Source organism: Vulpes lagopus, chromosome 16, assembly GCF_018345385.1.
Source record: "Vulpes lagopus strain Blue_001 chromosome 16, ASM1834538v1, whole genome shotgun sequence".
NCBI lineage: Eukaryota > Metazoa > Chordata > Mammalia > Carnivora > Canidae > Vulpes > Vulpes lagopus.
In genome coordinates this window covers 8,901,826-8,918,724 of record NC_054839.1, presented here as the reverse complement: position 1 = coordinate 8,918,724, position 16,899 = coordinate 8,901,826, and positions in this window count along the sequence as shown.

The window sequence follows — 16,899 nt, the reverse complement described above, 5'->3', positions numbered from 1 at the left end:
TGCTGCAAAGTGCCAAGCAGACAGTCCTCCCCACTGAAGCTCCACTGGACCCATTGTATCTTGGGATTTCCTGTCATATTTGTGTCAAAAAACATGTTTCCTGCTTAAGAATAAGTTTGCAAATTATTTCTATATCTCACTGATTCTTCTTCATAACCTTCCTGTGTGTTCACCGTGATTTCCATTTCATAGACGGATGAATTCAGGCTCAGAGTAGTCAGCTGCCATGGGGTCACTCACAGAAGTTGGTAAATGTCCTCCCCACTCCAGGCAGTGTTTCTCCAAAGCTCTTTCCACTGTAGTAAGAAAAGCACCCTCTGAGAAGTTATTTTAAAACCTCATACACGGGATGCCTGTGTGGTGCATTGGTTGGGCATCTGACTCTTGGTTTTGGCTCAGGTCGTGATCTCAGGTAGTGAAATTGAGCCCTGGGTTGGGCTTTGCACTCAGTATGGAGTCTGCTTAAGACTCTCTCCCCCTGCCCCTCCCCACTGTGTGCACTCTCTCTCTAAAATAAAATAAATCTTTTAAAAAAGTTTATACATTAATATTTATGCATGCTCCTCAAATACAATTTTTAAAAATATTTTATTTATTTATTTGAGAGAGAAAGCATGGGTGGAGGGTGGGGAACAGGGAGAGGGACAAGTGGACTCTGTGCTGAGCAGGGAGCCCAACAAGGGACTCGTTCCCAGGAGCTCAGGATCATGACTTGAGCTGAAGGCAGACATTTAACCAACTGAGCTATCCAGGTGCCACTATGCATGCTCCTCGTAATGGAGCCCCCAACTGTCACTCACATCCTCATTTATCACTAAGTTGATGGATCTGATTACCAGATTTCTAGCCACTCACTCAGCAGTGCTCAACAAATGTTTATTGACTCAGGAGTCAAATAGAAGTCTGCTTTAACCCAGGGGAAAACTGGGAGAGTATAGAGAGAATAGAACAGACTTTACCTGCCTTCATGGAGCTTACAGCAAAGGGGGAATAGTACAAATGGAAGATTATAAATTTATTGTCAGTTTTGAGACAATTCAGGCCCTATGCAAATAAGTAGTACTGAGTCTGATGGATAGGAAAAAGCTACTTAAAGTAGATCCTCTGAGAAATATTGGCCCAACAACAAAGATGCATACAAAAGAACTGTGGAAGGCAGAGAAGAAGCCATGGTTTTTTTTTTTTTTAACTTTTTATTTATTTATGATAGTCACAGAGAGAGAGAGAGAGGCAGAGACACAGGCGGAGGGAGAAGCAGGCTCCATGCACCGGGAGCCTGATGTGGGATTCGATCCCGGGTCTCCAGGATCGCGCCCTGGGCCAAAGGCAGGCGCCAAACCGCTGCGCCACCCAGGGATCCCAGAAGCCATGGTTTTAGCACTCCTGTGTGATGATAATAACAGCTCCATTAAGTCTTTACTATGGCCTTTTTAATATTATTTAATTCTTCCAGCAGGCCTGGGAGAAAATAGTGACCCTTGCATGTGTTTGCAGATAAGAATGCTGAGTTCCAAAAGGTCAAGCAACAACTTCCTGTGGTTCAAGGCCAAGGAGCGGACAGGGGCATCCTGAGGATGTTTTGATGGCTCTGTGTAGCCGTTAAAGCTGATGGAGTGGTGTGGAGAAATCACAGTCCCTTTTACTGCAAATCTAGTTTCTACTGCTTGTTAGGCCCAAATTGGATCCCCATCCTCCCTTTCCTTTCATGCTGGAAGCCTGAGTAATTCTCATCAGTTCTTTTTGTCGTAAAGCTCACAGCATCCCATCAGCCTTGTCAGGCCCCCCCACTGGGGCTCTTTGAAACTGGCTCCCCTAAGACAAGTAGAGGGTACTTGTGTTCTAATCTAGAGCACTGATCACCATGGGAATATAGGTGGGGAGGGGGGCTCAAACATGTTGAGCAGCTCCTGAGCTTAGGGAGCCTTCAGTGGTTGGGATACTGACTAATGGTCATGGCCACTCTATTAAGACAGCTTCTGCTGGAGGCTACATCTCACTGTCTTTAATGTCTCAGTTTGTGGGCTGGTGTTATAATGGGGTCATAATAGGAGAGGGCAATGGATAGCCACTTAGATGCTTACTTCTCTCTTGTGAGCAATTGCAAACTTTTCAAGGTCCCTGCTTCACATTAGTGTAGTTAACTTTGGGTGGTTTCAGCAAAGTTTGCTTTCCTGATTTGGAAATGGAATTAGACTATTTAAAAAATTTTAATTCACCCTTTACTATTAAACAATAATCAGCAATGCTTAAAATTCTAAAAAAAAAATATTTAGTCATTGGGAGAGGTCACATATAAATGTGTTTACATAGCCTTGTATGGATTCCAAATCAAAATAAATTCCTCAGGCTTCATGCCCATCTTTGCAATTTTAAATGAGAGGTTTTCAAATACCTTAGTCAGGGCATGAGGTTTTTAACATTTAAGAGAGAAAACTATTATCTCCATAAATGTTATTTTGATTTATCAGGCATCTCGGAAGCAAAACCAGGCAGCATTTATCTCTAGTTTATTTTAATTTATTATTTATTAAACACTTCATATATGCTAGGCACTGGAGAGACCCAGAAGTGACTCAAACAGGCAAAGATATTGGTTTCATTAAATTTATATTCTTAGTGGGAAAAGACAGATAACACTATAAAAATGAAATAAAAGATTAATTTCTGATAGTGAAAAGTGATATGAAGAAAACAGGATAATGTGATAGAGATCCAGCGGCCGGGAGAGGGGAGTCTAGACTAGGGAAGGCTATTAACAGTGGTGAGCTTTCAGCAGAGACCTGAGAGAAGAGGACCCAACCAGGGAAAGGAGTTCCAGGCAGCTGGATTATAAATGCAGAGTTCTTGAGGCTGACATAAGGTTTGTGATTTCAAGGAACAGAAGGACTCATGTGTCTCAGGTGACGCACAGTGAGTAGAGAGAATTCTGGAAAAGGTGAAATAGAGGAGGGGGCTGGGCCCAGAAACAAGGTCCTGATATAGATTTAGTCTATGTGAATTGGGGAGCCACTGGAGGGTGTTATTCAGGAAGCTGACATAAATTGAAAACAGTTAAAAAGATTACTCTGGATTATAGGGAAGTAAAAGGCAAACAGAGAGAGCTTGTCATGTAGTTAGGAAAGTCCAGGTGGAATAGGAGGGTTTGGGAGCTAGGGAGGAGGCAACAGAGGTGGGGAGAAGTGAGTGAAATCCAGATGTGCTTCAGAAGTTAGAGCTGTTGGAATTTGCTGGTGGATCACATGTGGGGAGTGAAGGGAGGAGAGGGAAGGAGCAAGGAAGATTTCCAGCCTTTTAACTCAAGCAACTGTGTGCATGACTGGCTACTGGTGGTCTTTACTGAAATGGGGACTAGCAAGAGAGGATTCAGGATATAGATCACAGGCTCTGTTTTGCAGTGCTGAGTGCGAGGTTCATCATACATGTGGAGTGGAGATCATGGGAGGAGGAGGAAAAATGAACAAAGGGAAACAGGTGGTCAGGTGAGTGGGTAATTAGTGTTGTCATAGAAGACAACAGAAGAAAGTGGCCCAAGAAGGGAGAAGTGGCCAAGTGTATCATGGAAAAGACTGAATACCATGATAGTTGGGGAGGGGCTACTGGATCTCCCAGCATGGAGTTCACTGGTGTCTTCATTTGGTCAGTTTATAGACAGAAGAGAAATCTAACTGGAGCTCTGTTATGATATTGGAAATCTGTTCAAAATTCTACTGCAAAATTGGCAATTGGGATGCAACATCAGTTGCGGAGAAAATGGAAGTGAGAAAGTAGGGACAGTCAGAACAGTCCACACCCAGTTGAAGTTATTCTGTGAGGGGGAGCATAAACCTTGGTTGGTCAAGGTATTTGCGTGTTAATGATAAGGTGGGAGATGTATAGTATATTTGTATTTTGAAAGGGAAGTTCTAGTATTGAGGGAGAATTAAGGATGTAGAAGAAAGGGGAGATGAGATAATTTCTGATAATAGCCAGGCAAAGTCTTTGTGAAGTGAGTAAGTCAGGGTGGAATGTAGAGCATCAGAGGAGGGATAGATTTTGGTACAGTTTGAGGCACTTGATCCAGGCCATAAAGAGGGAGGGCAGACAACTGATAGAAATAAGAAAAGGCTAGTCAACTTGGTGGCGTTGAGAGAAGGAAAGTCCCTTCATGACTTCTGTTTTCTCACTATAAGATGATAAGAAACAGATCTAAAGATAGAAACATTTGTAGACAAGTTTTAGGGAAAAATCCATTAAAAAATATGAAGAGATGTGGGCAGCAGTTTGGTTGCTTAAGGAGGTAAACTATCAGGCTCTCTGGAATGGTCCACACTCCCTGGGATTCTCCAGGACTGAGGTCCTAAGAACAGGTGTCTTATTAAATGTCAGCACCTACTGGTGAAGTCTGGACACCCCAGTCCAGAGCTGCTGAATGTTAGCTGTTGAGAGCTTCCTACTTCACAGAGATTTGAATTCAAACTCCATCTCAGGATAAAGAAGATGTGGTTTATATATATACAATGGAATACTATTTAGCCATCAGAAAAAGAAATCTAGTCATTTGCAACGATGTGGATGGAACTAGAAGATAATATGCTAAGCAAAATAAGTCAATCAGAGAAAGACCATTATCATATGTTCTCACTCGTAGGTGGAATTTTAGAAACAAAACAGAGGATCATAGGAGAAGGGAGGAAAAAATAAAATGAGGAAATCAGAGAGGGTTTTACAAACAATAAGAGACTTTTAATCATAGGAAAAACTGAGGGTCACTGGAGGGGAAAGGGGTAGGGAGAGGGGAACTGGGTGATGGGCATTAAGGAGGGCGCTTGATGTGATGAGCGTTGGGTGTTATAAAAACTGATGAATCACTGATATCTACCTCTGAAACCAATAATACTTGATATGCTAATTAATTTAATTTAGGTAAAATTAAAAAATAAAAAAAACAAAATAAAATAGTTGTTCAAAAATACAAAAAAAGGAAAGCTCTTTGTTTTGATCTCCAGGTATTAAAATAATTATTCTTTAAAATATCTATACACAAGAACACAAGTGTATGATTACACTTATATGAGGTGTCTAAAGTAGTTAAATTCGTAGAAACAGAAAATATATGGTGGCTGTCAGGGGCTGGAGAGGGGAAATGAGGAGTTATTTAATGCGTATTAGGGTTTCAGTTTCATCAGTGCAAAATGAAAAAGTTTGGGAGATCTGTTTCGAAACAGTGCATAAACTTATCTTTATTGAACTGTAAAAAGCAAAACAAAACAAAAAAAACTCCATCTCAATGTCCCAGAAAGTTCTAGAAGTTTTTAGCATCAGAAGGTAGCTGAGTGGAAACTCCAAATATGAGAAAGATGCCAAAGCAAAAGTGATTAATAATTAAGAAACCACCCTTTTAGCTGATTTCTTAGAAAAATGTATAATTTGAGAATAAAGTTCTTATTTTATAATTAAAGTCTGTAGGAGAGTAGAGCTTTTCAGAACCATGGATGAATGCAAGAAGCCTCAGTCCATTAATTATTCTGTCCTTCCTATGTTTTCAACTTCTGCTCAGTTGGCCTTTGTTACTCTGCATACAAATATATTCAGTCCTTCCACCTTATGCGGGAAACCCCTTAATACTTTCTGAAGTCTGGCTTGCAGACTGTTTTCCTTAGGCAACTCCTTTGTAATTTATGTTCTCAAGTACTTGTTGTTTGGTATTTTTCTCTCCACACTGTGCAATTTTCTGGACAATCTCATCCACACCAAGGGCTTCAGTTATTACTTATACTCTCTGATGACCCAGATAACTGTGTTTAAATTCCTCTCCCCAACTGGAGATGGGTCATAGGTGGCTCATGGGCATCTCCTGTGCATACCCCATCTTCAATTCAGTCTAAATAAAACTGGATTTGTCATGCTCCCTACTTTCAAAACCTGTGTTACCTGTGGTCTGAAGGTTGGTAAATGCAGTCTTCTTCTTTAGGGCTGCCCAAGCAGGAAACAAAGAAATGATAATCTCTACCCTTTACCTCTGACATATATCTGGTCCTCAAGATCTTTTAAATGCACCCCGCCTTTCCTTCTCTTCTTTCTCCCAGACTTTTGCCAAAGAAGCACTGGCTGGTTCTTCTGCATCCAATCATTCCCTTCACATTCTTTTCTCTATTACTTACTTCTCTAATCCTATTTCTTGTTTTTCCTCTACAAGATCATACTGTAGCTTAACCAAATCACTTACCTGTCTATAAATAGGTTAAACTCCCATCTTGGTGACTGGAATATGCCAGTCAATTTCTAATTAATTCATTGATCAGTAATTTCATCAACTAATTAACTCATCCACCTCTATGTTATTTTACACTTCTATTCATTTTTTCAGCACCTAGGCTCTGTTCTAAGGCACAGGAGAGAGGGAGCCAGGAGAACTCTCACTTTTTATTAAGGACCAACTCAGCATAGGATTCTAGGTGATGCTTCTGAGGCTACCTTCTGAGGCTGAGTTGAATGTCTCTCTTTTGTGAGCTCACATCACTATTACATATCATTATCTCACTACTCAGCACAGTAGGTTATTGTTTATTTGCTTGTCTGAAAAACCTGGGAATTGAGATTCAGGGGTCTGGTCTCTATGTTTCTGTCCCAGGCAGACACATGGTTGGGGCTCAATAATAAATACTGAATTTGTGAGGACAAGAATGAAAGAAGGGATATTTGAACAATATTCCCCTTCCCCTCCATCTTTAGCAGTTCAAAAACTACAGAGTTTTTAATGACCCATTTATATAGGTTTCCAGATAGCCTGCTATAAAAGCACTGCTATTTGATCAAGGGATCAGGGGAGCAGATTAGATGCTCTGTTAAAAGTTCCTCTCAATTCCCTCCTGGTAATATATCCAGGGATATGGCGGGTTATCCAAGGTGATAAGGCTGACAAAAGATCTAATGCAATCCTAGGCTGCATTAATAGAGAGAAGAATGGTATCCAGTTCACAGAGGATAATAAGCTCCCTGCACTCAGCACTACGAAATCCACGCCGGGCGAATTGCGATTAATTCTGGGTACCTTACTGAGGAAGGAGAACATCTCTCTGACATCTATGTGGAGAGGTCATTGGGTAATGAACCCTACCTTACATAAGCAATAGTTTGAAGGTGCTGTGATTGTTCAGTGGGAAAAAGAGACATCAGCACAGAAACAAGCCTTCATGTATCTGAGATCTATTATGTGGAAGGGGAATTAAACTTATTCCATTAAGCTTTCAGAGCTAGGCTTTTTGGAAAGAAATTATCCACAGAGCAGATTTCAGCTAATTATGAGAAAGAATGTTTTAACAATTGAAACTGCTTTTCTATAACTGGACGTCTCAGAGCTACTGATGTGCAGGAAGAATGATGACTATTTGGTAGATAACCTCTTCAGGTTCTTTCAGATCTAAGATTCTACTATTCCAAGATGGCAGCCTTATTTTTCTCATCTCCAGAGAGACTCAAGAAGAAATGGAATTTAAGTACATTAGGGTAATTTAGGTAGCAAGGAAAAAGAAATTCCTGAAAGACAATGATATTCATGATTTGGTTGGTCAGAGGCCTTCGGAAATCTAGAATGCAGATTAACTTGAAAAATAGTTTGGATAGTCATTTATTAAAATAACTTTGTGACATGTTCAAAATCAAGAGGAAGTAAATAGGCAGGCTCATATTACCTCTAACTCATAGTTTAAATTGACCTATATGATGTCTTTCCCCACAGCAAGACAGTTAGTTTTGAGCATGGGGATATTTTTAAAAAGATAAACAATAACAATAAGTTAAAAGAAAAATAAATTAAAAAGAAAGGGTGGAGGGGATATCAGTGCTTTATCAATTCATCAACTGTATTGCTTACTAATATGTTAAGGAATTTCACTATAACATTCTACAGAATCCCAAAGTGCTTTGTTTTTAAATAATTATTCTTATTTTAAAAAATCATCATGTTTTATCTTAACTCTTTATAGACAAATATTTAAGTATTTAAAGTCTAAAGGCTTTTTTCATTCAACTAATTTGTATCCTGTGTGTGGCATTGTGCAGACAATTTTATCTTAACAAATCAACAAAATATTATTTATTTTGGTCTTGAGATCTGAAATTCCAATCACCATTATTTTTACAGTTCATACTGCCTTTGCTTACTGCATGCATGTAAATTCCATTATCATTAATAAGAGGTATATAATGAAGGCATTTACTCATTAGTATCTAATACACTTCTCAAGGTTATCCTAAGGTATAGGAGTTTAATGAGTACCTAATGAGAACTCTAGTATCACTGATTAAGAATATTTATCATATTTGTGATAAGTATATCACAATCTAACACTGGAAAGCTAGTAAAAAAATTAGGTCCAGAATACCTTCTTTTGTTATTAATCAACTATGTGAAAGGCACTTATGTTGACAAAGTTATGACCTTTATTTTAGTCTGTTAATACTTGAAATGTGCTAATCTCATCAGTAATTCTTTATAATTTAAGTTTTCATGCAACATATGACACTTTTGTGATAACTATCATATACGACTGGAAAAAATTGGGGTCTTGTTTTAAAATAAATTTCACATACTAAAAAACTGCCTGCTTAGAATTGACTTGAATTCTTTTTCTCTTGTTTTGCATAAAAATCTGAAATAGAAAAATCAGTAGTCAGTGAATATGGTGTGAGTGAAGTCAGTCTGGATAATTCAGAACAATCTTATCATCTCTCCATTAACACAGGTTCTTAGCTGTACATCTTTAGGAAGAGAAAAACACTGTGGAAGATATTCTGAAAATCCCAACTAATGGTTTGATTTGGACCTTTTAATCTGTTTTATTTGCTAGATTTTAAAAAGACAGATAAAATATAAAGTGGAATTGTTTAAACAGGTTCTCAGCAACTTCATACGTTTTCAGTTAAACAAAGTTTTGGCATTTCCTTGTTTTTGACTTTGGGAATGTTTCCCATGTTGAGTGTGTATGCATGTGTGTTTTGTGTGTGTGTGTGTGTGTGTGTGTGTGTGTGTGTGTTTTCCCTGAAGTATTTACCAAAGTTTCTTTCCCATGGAACTGATAGACTAATGACTGTCTTACATTATAAAATGGTGGTTATAATGATCAAATGAAGTGATACATATAAAAGTGCTTTATAGCCATAGAAGGCTTTATAAGTATGTAACTTGTTTTTGTTGGATATCAGTGAAAATGGGCTATACAATCTGTAGCTTTTGAATAAACCTTGGTAGTTGTGATAGATGTGTGGAATGATCAGTTTCTACAAACCAGCATTCTCATGCTTGCTCTCTGTCTCCCTGTGTCTCCACTTCTCTCCCTATCTCTGTATCTTTATCTCTTTCTGACACATACAGCACACACACACACATTTTAATTGGTTGAGTTTTTTTTTTGATATCAGTTTGAATGATGGCATACCTATTTTTCGAAACAAAAGGTAAGTCAATGTGGGATTTATGTCTATTTAGAGAAAGTAAACATAAAAATTCAACCAATTATCCATTGAAAGATGAATACAATGAATACAATTGACTTACCTTTTGTTTAAAAAAATAGGTATGCCATCATTCAGACTGATATCTAGATTTCTTAACCCATGATAATCAAGAGAAGCATGTGGGATATTATAATGGGTGCCTCAGGAGGTTGAATCTGGGAAATCAACTTGAAATGAGTATCATTTTTATAATTTTATTTTATTATTTTAAAAGGTTTTATTTGAGAGAGAGGGAGAGAGAGAGAGAGAGAGCATGAACAGGGGGAGGGGCAGAAAGAGGGGAAGAAGCAGGGAGTTCTGCTGATCAGGGAGCTCTATGTGGAGCTCCATCCCAGGACCCTGGGATCATGACCTGAGCTGAAGGCAGACATTTAACTGACTGAGCCACCCAGGCACCCCCATTTTTATCATTTTCAAAATGAATACAAATATCATTGTAAAAATTGATTAGCTTTGCCACACCTTTCTAGACCCAAAACAGAAGAATAGATCAAGGCGGGGAAGTTCTTTGGTGCAACACTCAGAGTAGGAAAAAGAGGAAATCCAGAATAAGTGACTGAACATCAAGTATAAAACAATTATCAATAGATACTGTGTAGATGTTATAATTTTATTTATGAATACTTTTCAAATACCATGCAAATGAGTGTGCATTAGACTGAATCGTGGAATCCCACTGATAATCACTAAATTCTCAATCACCATTTCTCTCTGGGAAATACATTTTACTTCCTTTATAATGAGAGACTTTTGGTATATCCATTATGGTGGCAAAGAGTTAAGGTGCTCTGATTCCATTTTTTCCTTGTCTTGCTTCCCTCTCATTACTGCCTATAATGAATTTGATGTGTATTTCAAATGTGCAGGATTCAGTATATGTCTCAGATTGACATGCACATAAAACATTCATATCTCTTACCTATTTTAGTATCTCTTCAATTAAATGGATGAATAAACCTTGTCTTGGTAAAGCTAAATGTGTTGGAAAAATAAAGTTACTGCTTAGCCTCATATCAATATCACTTATTAAGAACCACTTAACATACTTTTATCTTCATAATTTACATATCAAAAGCATACAAAGCATAATTATATGGCTCCATAAATGTGCACAAAGCATACCCACTACCTGAATGGGGAAATAGCAACCCTTGTGAGAATATATATAGGTGGTGATGCCTTAACTGTGACTTTACACCAAGGATAGTACCAATTCACTCCCCATTTACTATGATTCCTTTTTGATCAAAAGATAATAAGATTTACTGAAAAAAGCTGATCCAGAAAAGTCCATAGCTGAAGAAATGCAAGAGTTACCAGTGAAACTTTTCCAGTCAATGACTTTTATAGCTGATAACATTTTCTGTATGTCTACTTGGTCATTTGCACTGTCTTTAATGGTTCTGAACATTTGGCATTTTGCCTTCAAAATGTTACGGAAATCATATCCAGATTTTTGAAAGCAAATCTGTTAGGATCAGCATTTTTCTGAAAAAGTCTCAAAGAAATGATTCAGTCACAATTTTAAAAGTTAATGTTTTTTTTGAGGGGTGGGGACTTTTACAAACATTAATTTGTAGACCAGGTGCAGTGGGATATCTTGTGCTAAGTAAGAAGTGTAGGTCAAAATTTCAACCTCTCTGACTTGGGGGGTATTCCCATGTGTACAAAATTGTATGGTTCAAGCTGTTAAGAGCATTTATAAAGTGATAGGGCTAACCCAAAAATCTCAGCTTTTCCAGAAATTTTTGGTTTCCTGTTGAACTCAGTAAAATGAGAAAATCATGACATTCATGGAGGATGAGTGGTGTAGAGAGAACTAGTGAAAGCCACTATATCCTTTTCTTAATTCTTTGCAGTGATTTCTCCCTAAACCATAGCAATGCTCTTGTAAGATCTTATTTAATTTAACGCATGAAAATATTTGCTTTTATTTTTTATTTTTTTTAATATTTGCTTTTATAAGCCACTGCCAGAACCATAGGTTTTCTATTTAATGACACAAAAATCCACTGAAAAGTGGAAAACTTGACTGTTTTGCTTTTAACTTCTTTTCTTTTGTTGCTTATTGACTTAAAAAACAATAATTGAAGTAGGTAATCCTTTAGGAAATCCCTTAACATCTAACACTTAGCTGATTTCCCTTGTTCATGTATTTAGGAAATTTCTTAAAAATTTTGCAGCTGCACAAACACAAACAATATAATAAAATAAAACATAAATAGAAACATTATACTGAGTAAGAGTAAAACAGAAGTAGACAAGTAAGATGAATTAAGAAGGAAAGTTAGTTCACAAAAGTGCATGTAGCAGAGCTTGTTTACTAATAAAGTTGGGATAAAAGCTCTGCATTATCTTAAAAATAAAAATTAAACAAGAAAATATTCTCTCTTACAATATTTTTTTCCTATCTCTAAGACCATCTGGCTAATGACAGACATTACCTGCTAGTGTCCAGTGAGGGCTGTAATACCTATGGACAGCTTCTTGAGCCTCTGTCTTATCCAGGTGTTTTAAATGTATTCCTTCCTTATTCAAAATAAATTTCCAAAGAAGATATTATCATTTCCTTTATGTAAATGAGGAAATGGAGGTTTAGAGAACTTTTGTAATTTATACAATGTCATAGATGCAATAAACTGAGCACCAGAGAATTGAACCCAAATTTCTCTGAGGTCATAGTACATGTTTTGCTCTCTACAGAAATCTGCTTTTCAATCCACAGCATTTTTTTAAAAAACCATTTTAAACTGAACTACAGTACAGTTCAGTGGTATTAAATGCACTCATAATGTTGTGCAATCATCACCACCATCCATCTTCATACGTCTTTTCATCTTGTAAAAGTGAAACTCCATAGTTATTAAACAATAACCTCCCCCTGCATGCCCCCACCCCAGCCCCCAACAACCACCAGTCTTCTTTCTGTGTCTATGATTTTGACTTCTCTTAGTGTCTCGTGTAAGTGTTTTACTCTTGCTGCTTTCAGGATTCTTTTTTATCTTTGGCTTTTGAAAATTCTATTGTAATGTGTGTTAGTGTGGATCTCTTTGAGTTTATTTTACATGGGATTTGTTGAGCTTTTTGGATGTATTTATGTTTTTCATCACATTTGTAAGTTTTCAGGAATTACTTTTTCAAATATTTTCTATGCCCCCCTTTCCTCTCTTTTCTGACTGGGACTCCCAAAATGTGTATGTAGACCTGTTTTCTGGTGTCCCACGGGTCCCTTAGTTCTGTTTACTTTTCCTCAGTCTCGTTTCTGTTCCTCAGACTTGAAAGTTTCCTTTTTCTAATCTTCAAGTTTGCTGATTCTTTTTTTAGTGTGCATATCTGCCTTTGAATCCTACTAGTGAATTTTTCATTTCAGTTATTGGACTTTTCAGGTCTAGAATGACCTTTTGGTTTCCCTTTAGGTTTTCTATCTCTTTATTGATATCTCCACCTTGTTCATGTATTATTTTCTCAACCTTTTGTACATCTTCCTTTAGCTCTTTGAGCATTTTAAAGACTTGTTTTAAAAATCTTTGTCTAGTAGATCTGCTCTCAGGTCTTTTTGAAGGAAAGTTTCTGTTGATTAATTTATTTATTTTCCTTTAAATGGTACCTATTTGAATCCAGGTTAATGATAACTCTGGGAATCAGATTCTCCCTCTCCCACAGGCTTTGCTGGGTTTTGTCCTTGTTTTTATTTATTGTTTTTGTTGTTGTTATTGTTATTTTGATTGTTGTCTCCATCTTTGTCTCAAGGATCAGCCTTTTCTTTTCCTCCTCAGTTCTTTTTTGAGCCTGTGCCTTTCTCTGGGCATGTGCAGTCACTTTTTAATTTTCTCCATTATGCAGTTATTTTTGCATGCCCTATTCTTTAGTGTCTGATTCCCAAGAGAGGAAAAGAGAAAAATAAAGGTAAATAGATAAAAGGGCACTGACCTTTTAAATTCTCTAGAAGTCACTTCAACTGGAGGAGGACTGCCTTGCAACAGTGGAGGGAGATGCAACAACAGTGGCTGTCCTCCTCTTTGTCTGTCCCTCTGTGACTAGAAGTGGCATTAGTAATCACAGCACAGATTTCTGATATTTGGATGTTTATCCCTTGGTAAATGATAAGAGTCCTTTTTGCTCGTCACCTGGCTCCCACAAGCTATATGCAAACTGCTCCAGGGCCTGCTGCAGGGTTAGGGTTAGGGAGTTGGAGATGCTACTGTGCTAAGAGCTGGAAGTGACTAATATTAGCCACAAGTTACCACCCAAGTCTTCCTCTGCATGTTGCAAGGCTTCAATAGACTCCAGAGTTCCAAAAATAATTACAGTACACAGATGCTGTAAGTGTAATTGTCTTGGTGAGGAGACAGATCCCTGGTTCTTCCTATTCTGCTATCTTCTCAGAATCTTCCTGGAATGTCTCTCAATGCACAGCTTTTGTATCTTCATTTGTGTGAAGATTGGGATTGTTTTTGTAAATTGACCTCTTTAGGCCTGAGTGAATATTTTCTGGAAGACTTAATCACTTTGGTGTCGATATCTATGCCTAATACTAAGCAGCTGCAGACTTTTCTCCTACAATTTAAGGTAAAAAATCTAATCAGCATAATGTCAGAAGGGACCATAATATTCCAAATATTATCCTGGTGCCTAGCTGTGAAGGAGGGATTATATATATATTTAATTTTTAGTCTTTAAATCTTATAAGGCTTAAAAATCTGGTTAAGTAAGCGCTAAGTATGGAGCAATGTAACAATGAAATATTAAAATGACACTTAACTGCAAAAAAATTAGAAGAGCTATCAAAAACAGTATAAAGTAAATTGACAAATGAATAATACAGGCCATAATTGCTACAGGATTTCTGAGGAGGGAGATAATGCTTTTATGTAGCGGATTGGGAAAGGCTTTATGAAGGTAGCAGAATTTTAAAACTCTCATCCCCAATTAAATGCTTAGAATTGGTTTTTTTTTCTTTTTCTTTTTTTCATTTATGTAAGCTCAACAGAAATCTCCACTATGAATCATAGACCCAAGGAACTGGTGTTCAGGATATTGGGCTATACACTCCAATGACCTTTTAGATTTTCAATAAATGAAAGTAGGATACATTGATTTTTTTTTTTGTGCCTCGAAAATTGCAAATAATTGTTTTGAGGTCTATAGACACACAATAGAAAAAACCATTATATTTAGCAGTTGGCAGACATGAACTAACTGTAAAAGATACCCCTTGGGAAGTAGAGAAATAGTATTTTCCTCAATGAATAGCTAAGGAAATTGAAACACAGAAACAGCCACCAGTTGCTTGTGTATGTCTATTAAGGCTAAAGAAATGAGTTTGAAAATTTAGTTCCTGATTTAGTATCTTGAACTTGAGAGGGGTTGGACCACTGAGTAGGCATGTTGCCTTTATAAAATCCATTTCAGGCATTATTTAGTTGTCTTTTAGTATGATGTATTTCATGTTTGTTATAATGTGAGTATCACAATTTGATCCATTTTGCTTAATAAAATAAGCAGTTATTTCATAAGTTAATTCCTATGCTGTTAACACCTCATAAATTAATGTATATTTAGGATGAGATCATCTTGCATGATTAGTTCTCGCCTTTTTTTCCAAACCATGCTTGAACACCTTTATCAGACAGCATTCTGAAAATTCACCTTTTTTTACATTCTTAAGGTTTCTGCTACTATAAGCTGGTAGCAACTGAGGCCACCATGGATTTTTAAAAAAATGTTAATCAGACACTAATGGTTTCTCAGAAGTTTTCCTTTCACATGGAGCCATATGTGAGTAGTTTGATTATACTTTCTTATTTTTTTGAGAAATTTCCAGAGTAAAGTGAAGAAAGTTAGAAAGCCATGAACTGGCTAGAAGAATTCAGTGGGCTCTAAGAAGATGCCCTGGTGGGAGAAAATGGCCAGGAATGGAAGATTCATCTTGAAGAGAAGGCTGGGGAGAAGTTTTGGTCTTCTGTTGAATGTTCTCAAAGGTATCAAAAATATTTAAAAATCAGGCCGTTAATAGAGCTAAGTATAAATCAACATTTTTACCCTTCCCTTCTAGTTGGACAAATCTTATTTATCTTTCAAGATCTGTGCGAAGGTGTCCTTGAAAGGTGTTATGACACTTTCTAATACGACTCTACATCATGTGTGCTTCTGGCCAGCACTGTTGACTTTTGTTGCCCATATCCTATATACACACATCTATCCTTAACATCATTTCCATCTCTCTCCCTCACACTTCATTCCTGCCACACTGGCCTCCTCACTGTTACTCAAATTTGCTAACATCACTGCCACCTCAGGGTCTTTGCACATGCTTTTCTCTTTTTTTTTTTTTTTTGTCATTCTCTTTGACATTTTTAGTTCTTTACTCAAATATCAAATTACCAGAGAAATATTTCCTGACCATTCTGTATAACTAGTAACCAAGCCCAATTTCTAGCATTTCCTATGTCTCTTGCACTCATAGCATAGGCTGAGAAACTAAATATTTATTGATTTACTCCCTCTTTCTAGTGGAATATTAGTTTCATAAGAGAATAGTCTTGGTACTTATTGACTAATAAATATTACTAATACATCATTGCGAATATATTTATTGACTACCATTTTGTGGCACCAACAAGAGTTTTCAGGTACATAGTGGATATGCAAAAATATTTATTGTGTATACATGATTGTGTATGTCCTTCCTTTTTGAATATTAGCATTGCTGTCAGTATCACACAATTTTATAATTGTTCTTAAGTAGACTTGGGAATCTATGAAAGTTCAGTTAATCATTTCTCCTCTTCTTGCTTCAATTCTGAAAGTCACTTAGCTTATGTGTTACCCATCTCAGTAACCCAGGAGGGCTGTAGGGAGAGCCTGATGCTTTGGGACCCATGAAACTCTCTGAATGCCTTTTTCAAGAGTATCAAGGATCTGTACTTTAGTAAGGTGTTTGGCCACTATTTTGCTTGTTATTTTAATTCATAATTGAATTCTTAGTTCTGTGAGGGGAGGGGCCATGTTATATAAACTTTTTGTGTGGTTGTCCTCCTATAGTGCCTTTAGCACAGATTCAGCCCAAAATTGATGTTTAAAGAATTAGCTATGGATACTGGAATTAGAGTATGTGAATTATTTTACAGCAACAGTGTGTTTTTAATTTTGCAAAATAGATAAATATTTGGAAAGTTGTGAATGCCAGCAGTTTCTAAAACTTTGATTTGAATTTTTCAGAGTCACATTTTAGCACAGTATTTCACACAGAATAATGTAGAGAAAAACACCCTACAAATAGAGGAATCTGTGAAAATATTAGAACTGAAATTCTGTAATATATTCTCACTTATTCTGCTGAACTTTTTGTGAAAAAGCAGTAACAAGAAAATAAAAAAGGAGATTATCTCCATTTAAATAGTC